The sequence below is a fragment of the Topomyia yanbarensis genome, chromosome 3 (genome assembly GCF_030247195.1).
Source record: "Topomyia yanbarensis strain Yona2022 chromosome 3, ASM3024719v1, whole genome shotgun sequence".
In the NCBI taxonomy this organism is placed as follows: domain Eukaryota; kingdom Metazoa; phylum Arthropoda; class Insecta; order Diptera; family Culicidae; genus Topomyia; species Topomyia yanbarensis.
This window is the reverse complement of record NC_080672.1, coordinates 177,765,896-177,773,372: the sequence shown is the minus strand read 5'-3', so window position 1 is coordinate 177,773,372 and position 7,477 is coordinate 177,765,896. Positions and strand designations below refer to the sequence as shown.

The following is a 7,477-nucleotide window of genomic DNA, read 5'->3' as shown; positions in this document are numbered from 1 at the left end:
TAAGTTCAGTCTCGCTTTCTTCGTTCACTCGTCGGAGTCGAAACATATTCAAGATCTCCTCGTAGCAACAGAAATAAGAACCCTACATAGCGCGGTCGCGTAGTCCCCCTTACGAACCGTCTTTGCGTATCAGCACGAATTTGTAACATTGGCGCCCAAATAAAAAACCCACTCTCGCGTACAGTAATTTGCGAACAGTCAGGTTAGTGATCAGTGAGTAATAAATAACTTTTCGGGGGATCATCAACAAGTGCATCATCATGGAGTTGGAGCATCTCACCGCAGAAGAATTGGAATTCGAACTAATGGTGAGAACAGTTCAAGGTTTGAGAGGAAAAGATAGCAACTGGAAAATCACAAAACTATCACAACTCATCGGCAAGAAGAACAATGGAGGAGCACTTACACCTACATCGTCTTCACATGTGCTTTCGGACGTCGATAGCATATACCAGTGTCAAGCAAAATTACCACAAATTAGACAGGCTTTGGAATCAGCATTACGGAAGAAGGACGAAGGTCAGATAAAGATCTACAGGCCAAGGCTTTTACACTACAGATTCAGACTGTCTATTATATCGGATTCATTAATCACAGCAAATGCTAACAAAACGCTGGTAAAGATCGACAAAACTCTGGAAAGAATTGAAGCTTTTTTAGTGAATATGTCGGTTGTGAATTCAGAACAACAAGAGAACGACCCCGATCCAGAAGAAGTACCCGGAGATCCAGAGACTCTTCAACGGCTCAAGATCGTCCAGCTTCAATCAAGCATAAAAGAAGCTTCCCAGCAGCAACAACAATTAGAGCAGGAACTTCAGGAACAGTTACTTCAACAACAATTGCAGCAACCGACAAATCAACCCGTCCCGGACGATCAGCGTGAACAAGAAAAGCAAATGCATCAACAGCAAATGGAGCAACAGCAGCAGCAATTACAGCAGCAACAAGAGATGATATGTCAGCATCAGCAACAACTACGATAAGAACAGCAGCTTAGACTTTAACAACAACGGTAAGGACAGCAGCTTCAACAATCACTTGATCAAATGCAACAGCAACGACAGCAATTGGAACAACAATTACACCAGGAGCAGATACAGCGACAGCAAATTGAAGCGCAGCTACGAGAGCAACAAAATCAAGGTGTGTTGCGGCAAGGTTTTCAGAACAACTCCATTCCGGGACATGGGGATCCTTATCTACGAAATCAATCAGGAATGCCATAACAGCAACGTGAATTGGACAATATTCCTCCTCACTTGCGAGAGGATTTCATACGGTTTTTGGGATCGCAAGGCAGACCCAATACACCTACAATGTCGAATCTACAGGCGACTCCAAACAGATTCTCTCAACCGGTCCATAAATGGCCTTTTGAATACACTGGTCAGCCGAACATCATCCAGTTAGGTGAATTTCTCAACCAAGTAAACACTTACGCCGATACGGAAGGAATTGATGAGCAAACACTACTCCGTTCAGTTAAGCATTTACTCAAAGGGCGAGCTATTCAGTGATACACACGCTCCTACATCCACCTTACCAGTTGGGAAGTGTTCAAATCGGAAATAAAGCAGGAGTTCTTACCTCCTAACTATTCCGAGATCATCAAACAAGATCTGTACTTACGGTTTCAAGGGTCAAAGGAATCGTTTACGACGTTCTAGTAGCTGCTTTTGAAATAGTTGAACCAGCACTATCAGAGTCGGATAAACGTTTCATCATGAAATCCCATCTGAACTCGGACTACACTCCGATAGCTGCTGCATCACGAGCGATAACAGTCAAGGACTTAGTTGCTGTTTGCAAAGACTTTGAAGTGTCTCGGTCCTATTCGATTCGGGGTAGAGCTTCGACCACTCCTCGCATTCCTTGGAACAAACCTGAAACTCCGGCATTTCAGCGTCCAGTGACGAGCAGGGTGGACAATCCCAACCGGCAACTATTCAATAGACCTTTCAACACAGCGCAGGTTAAGACGCTTGAACTTAAACCAGACGGGGAAGAAGACTGGAACCCTCTTGAAATATAGGAACGCGAAGCATTCCAGCAGGGCGTGGCCATGCAGAATGAAATAACGGCAAGTGCCACGGAAGAAGTTAACGCAGTTCGCCTGCAACAAAATTGGAAGGAAAGGACAGCTACAGAGCCACAGCAACCGAGCAGTAGCGAACATCGCACAAGGAATTCGGTACCAACTATCATCTGTTGGCAGTGCGAAAATCCAGATCACACTTATCCAAACTGTCCCAACCAGAAACGATTTCTATTCTGCTACAGTTGTGGGAAAAAAGGATGCACAACACGGAACTGCGAGGCACGCATTTTAAGATGGAAGCAGTTGGAGTCAGTGAACATCTCACAGCATTCGGGAAACCGCAGCTGGGAGAACTCTCTATAAAGGACGAGAGCTCTCCCGCTACAACCAAAGTCCCTTCTATTATCGAAATTCCCGCATTCTGCAAAGCAGAATCTATCGTAATCGATCCAGACAACCAAGACAATCGCCCATATGCAGACATCAATATCCTAGGTCGTCAACTTCGAGGACTCCTGGACAGCGGTGCAACATGCAGTCTAATTGGTGGCTCACTCTCCAAAATAGCAGACGAATTAGGATTAACCAAATTTCCAGTTAACGGAGAGGTAAAAACAGCTGACAACTCTGCGCACTCAGTTTCATTTTTCGCACACGTGCCGATCATCTACAACAACAGAAACATCACCTTACCGGTGCTGTTCGTCGAATCGATGCCTTCAATTTTTATTTTGGGGATAGATTTTTGGTCTAAATTCGGCGTCAAAGCAACCATCTGTGGAATTACGACCAACCGAGATCACGAATCATCAATCTTTCGGTCCTTATCGACACACGACAAGCAACGTTTGCAAAAAGTGGTTCAGAAATTCCCAACATCACGAAACAAAGGCAGCCTAGGAAGAACAAACCTTTATTCTCACAAAATAGACACAGGGACCGCTCCTCCGTTCAAACAAAAATACTACCCGATGTCAAAATTTGTTTTGGACGATTTAAACAAAGAAGTCGACCGAATGTTGGAACTGGGAGTAATCGAGAATGCCATTTGCTGTCCTTGGAACAACGCCACAGTAGCAGTCAAAAAGAAGGATGAGTCGATGAGATTGTGTTTAGACGCCAGAAAATTAAACTCAGTCATAGTGCAGGAGGCGTACCCGATTTCCCAGATAGCATCTGTTATAAACAACCTCAGTTGGTCAAACTTTTTGTCTTCCATCGATTTAGAGTCCGCATTCTGGCAAATTCCTCTCGATGAGGAATCTAAACAGAAAACCGCCTTTACTATCCCTCAGCGCGGACACTATCAATTCACCGTGGTTCCGTTTGGCTTGTCAACAGCCAGTCAAGCACTGTCACGCGTCATGAATCACCTGTTTATTGATCTCGAGGTATTTGTCTACCTGGATGATTTGGTGTTGGCTACCGAAACGTTGCAGAAACATTTGGACCTCTTGCAGGAAATTGCGCGAAGACTGGAGCAAGCAGGACTCACAATCAATGCGGAGAAGTCAGTATTCTGCCGGGAAAGTCTGAAGTATTTGGGTTACGTGTTAGACGAAAAGGGCTGGCACGTTGACGAAGAAAAAGTAGAATCCATCAGCAAATTTCCTGCTCCAAGCACCAAGAAAGATACTCAACGATTCATTGGAATGTGTGGTTGGTATCGACGATTTATCAAAGACTTCTCGCGAACCGCCGCTCCACTTACAGAGCTCACGAAGACCAAAACAAAATTTCGATGGACGGAAGAATGTGAGAAAGCCTTCCAGACACTTAAATCCCATCTCACATCAGCGCCTGTTCTGGCGACTCCAAATTACACACAACCGTTCGCAGTTGCTTGCGATGCGAGTGACGTAGCAATAGGAGGAATTCTCACACAGGACATCGAAGGTGACGAAAAGGTGATTTGCTACTTCTCGGAGAAACTTTCTTCCTCTGAACGAAAATACTCGGTGACACAGCGAGAGTGCCTCGCAGTAACTCGATCTATAGAGAAATTCCGAGGATATCTCGAAGGAACGCACTTCACCGTCTACTGTGATCATTCGAGTTTGACTTACCTGAACACGATGAAGAACCCTACGCCTCTTCTAGCTAGATGGATTCTTCGTTTGAATGCATATTCGTTCGACATCAAATATCGGAAAGGAACTGCCAACGTTGTTCCAGACTGCCTGAGTAGAGTGGAAATTATCGACACGATAAATACTTCGTTTCCAGCATCTGCAGATCCGTGGTGTAATAACCTCATACAAGATGTTCATGCGAACCCCGGCAACTTTCCAGATTTCCGAATCGTCGAAGCACACCTGTACAAAAATTGCACGACAAAGGATGCAACTGGTGGCAGATATCATCAATGGAAGAAGGTGGTTCCTACGCATCTACGACAGGAGATAATGCACCGCAACCATGACATCCCTACGGCAGCTCACCTAGGTGGCAAACGTACGCTAAATCGGATACAACGAGACTACTATTGGCCGTTGATGGCGACGTTCTTTTGAGTTATCTCAAGCAGCGAAACATCGCACAAAAAAACTCGGAGCCAAATTCATTCCGTGCATCGTACGACAACTCCAGGGCTGCAATAACTACTTGTTGGAAGACATTAAGACATCAAAGACTGGCGTTTACCATTTGAAGGACATCAAATCAGATTGACCTTCCAAAAATCAAGCTATGTACGCAGTTGAACTGTCGACCAAGAGCGATTACGCCACAAAACCTGGTGCTGTTGACTGATTAGTGGCCCGCACTATGATTATTGAAACCCTATCGGCAGCAGTCACTACGGAATGCATACCTCTTGGATGGGGGTCGACTGTAATAACTATGAGGTTATGTGTTTCGGCTATGCAGTCTACGGTTTACAAAAACACTATTTTGTCTTTATACGACGGACGAACGACGGATAAAGACAAAATAGTGTTTTTGTAAACCGCAGACTGCATAGCCGAAACACATAACCGGAATGCATACCGTTCACGGCTTCGATCAACACATCTTTCGAGTCTATAAGTTGCTCCTGAAACACCTGGGATAAAGAAAACTCGCAAGACGGGACATGCATCGGGAGAGAAAGCAGTAGTGAATCCAGAGGCATAAAGTGTGGAATTTCAACATACCAGTCAGCCGAAACAGTTTCAGCATTCCTCACCAGAAAAAGCGTACCCGCGCTAGCCGATCGTGAGAAATCGCACCCTTCTTTGGCAATGTGATAGAGGGTAGCATAACTCACCACATCCCAGAAAAGATCACTCACTCATGTAGGGTTGCGCATATACGACAAAACGCAAGCGCAAAATGCTCTCAAAACAATTTAGTACCATTAAGCTCATACCGTACAGTATAGTATCAGTAATTGTTAGTTCAAACATTTAAATTGTATTTTCTCGGCGTAATTTCTGGCGCCCAACTCAAAACAGTAACACAGATGTTGAAGATGCGATTGGCCTAATGATTAAATAGACAGTAAGGTAGCATTAGAAATTTTCCGCTGAGATTCATAGGCGGTAACACAATAAGCTTCTTGGAAGGATCTGGCACCAGAAGGTGTAACAAGAACAATAGTTATCGTTAGCTAATAAGTCCTGTGTGAATGTACCGTGAAGTAAAGAAGCGGCAATCATCGATGTCCAGTATGGAGATTATCTGTTCGAGATTGCGTAGAGTAAGAATCAATCAGCCTCTTCAAGATCTTACGTCGACATTCACACGAAATGTTTGCGAATGCAAGCCTCCGCAAAAATTTCGTTGCCGCTTGTATGATGTTGTGTTACACTTCGAGATTCGACTGACAAAATTCCGCAACATTTCTGAGAGTGTACTCCCTACACGGCACATCAGAACGCAACCAGTCTAAAATAACACTAGCGATCTTCCTCTAATGTGAAATCTCCAGTAGCAATATTCGTCTCGCTCTCGCACTGCAACGAGGATCATCATCGCTCAAGCCGCGATGACCAGACAAAGTGATGAGAACAGTTGAAGTGTGTGGTTCTACTGCATGCGTCGATCGTGATACCGTGCATGTTAGAACAAACAAAAGTGGCTTGCTGAATCGCAGTTCATCCTCCGGAGAGTACAACAGGCGCCTATAAGGTAAAAAATGCAGCACATCATCACGAAATGGCTTTTAATCATACCTATTTTGCTCAGTACGAGTTACCGAGGCCAAAAGGAACCTGGTCAGCAATACGCACGGTGCTAAACGGCAATAGAGCAAGGAATCACAAAAGGCCTTCGATCAGGTATGTTTGCCTTCTTCAGACAGTTTCACGAGCCAGTGGGTAAAGGAAAATCGCCTCGCCAGAGGGCTTTTTATTTGCAGCTGTGATATTATCCTCCGATCGTGTGAAGGCGATCGCGCACATGTGCTGACCAGTGGTATCGTACTGGTGCCACCATCTTGGAAAGAACCACTTCGTCACAGCAAGCAAATTTGGTTCTTCATAGAAAGTTACGAGTGTGTGTGAGAAGTCGCGCGACACACAACGAGTGTGATATAGAGCACGGCGAGGTGCAACGGCGGTGCATGCGAGCAGTACACGTGACACTACGAAGGTGCGAGAGAGCAACGGTGCGACACACGGCATGCAGGCAGATCGCGCAACATAACTGGTGCATCGGAACGACGGCAGCGGACGCAGTGCAGTTGTTGCAGCGGGGTCCCCACCGGTAACGAGATAATTAGAGCGCTAAACAGATGTTTATAAGGAAGAACAATTCAATATCAATTCTTCAAAAGGGCTAATGAGATTTTTATAAACAAACTTATTTCGCTCATTACTCCGCTGTCGAGTCGAAATTCATGAAAGATACACACGAATCAACATCTTTACCCTTGGTAGAATCAATTTCAAATGTCTTCTGGGTTGAAAATATAACAAATTAAGAGAAATCAGCAAAACAAAATTTTGTTTACAAATCTTATTAGCCCTATTCTAATGTTGATATGGAATTGTGGTATGAAAAATAGATATAAGTATAAACCATGATCGATTAGTATATGTTTAAGTAGTCATTATCGCCTTGCCTTCGCGAGTCATGCGCACATAAGTTCAGTCTCGCTTTCTTCGTTCACTCGTCGGAGTCGAAACATATTCAAGATCTCCTCGTAGCAACAGAAATAAGAACCCTACATAGCACGGTTGCGTAGTCCCCCTTACGAACCGTCTTTGCGTATTAGCACGAATTTGTAACAAGTGAAGGGTCCTTAAAGCAGCCAACCCCGTACTTCAACAGGTCTTCGCACTTTAGACCCGGTTCAACGACGACCCCATCGATCTCCACAACCCTACAAGGCATATACACTTTGAATTGCTTCGTAAAACGCTCGCTGCGAGCAATCTGGTTTGCCTGGTCGAGGTCATTTACTATAACGCGTATCTTATTAGCTCGAACACGTGTTATCTGAGCTACGGACGG

The 7,477-nt window shown here is 44.7% G+C and overlaps 1 pseudogene; it reads left to right on the top strand.

The window, feature by feature from the left end:
* Positions 1-260: 260 nt before the first annotated feature.
* LOC131687417 (uncharacterized) lies at positions 261-2,404 on the top strand (annotated as a pseudogene).
* The last annotated feature ends 5,073 nt before the right edge of the window (positions 2,405-7,477 follow it).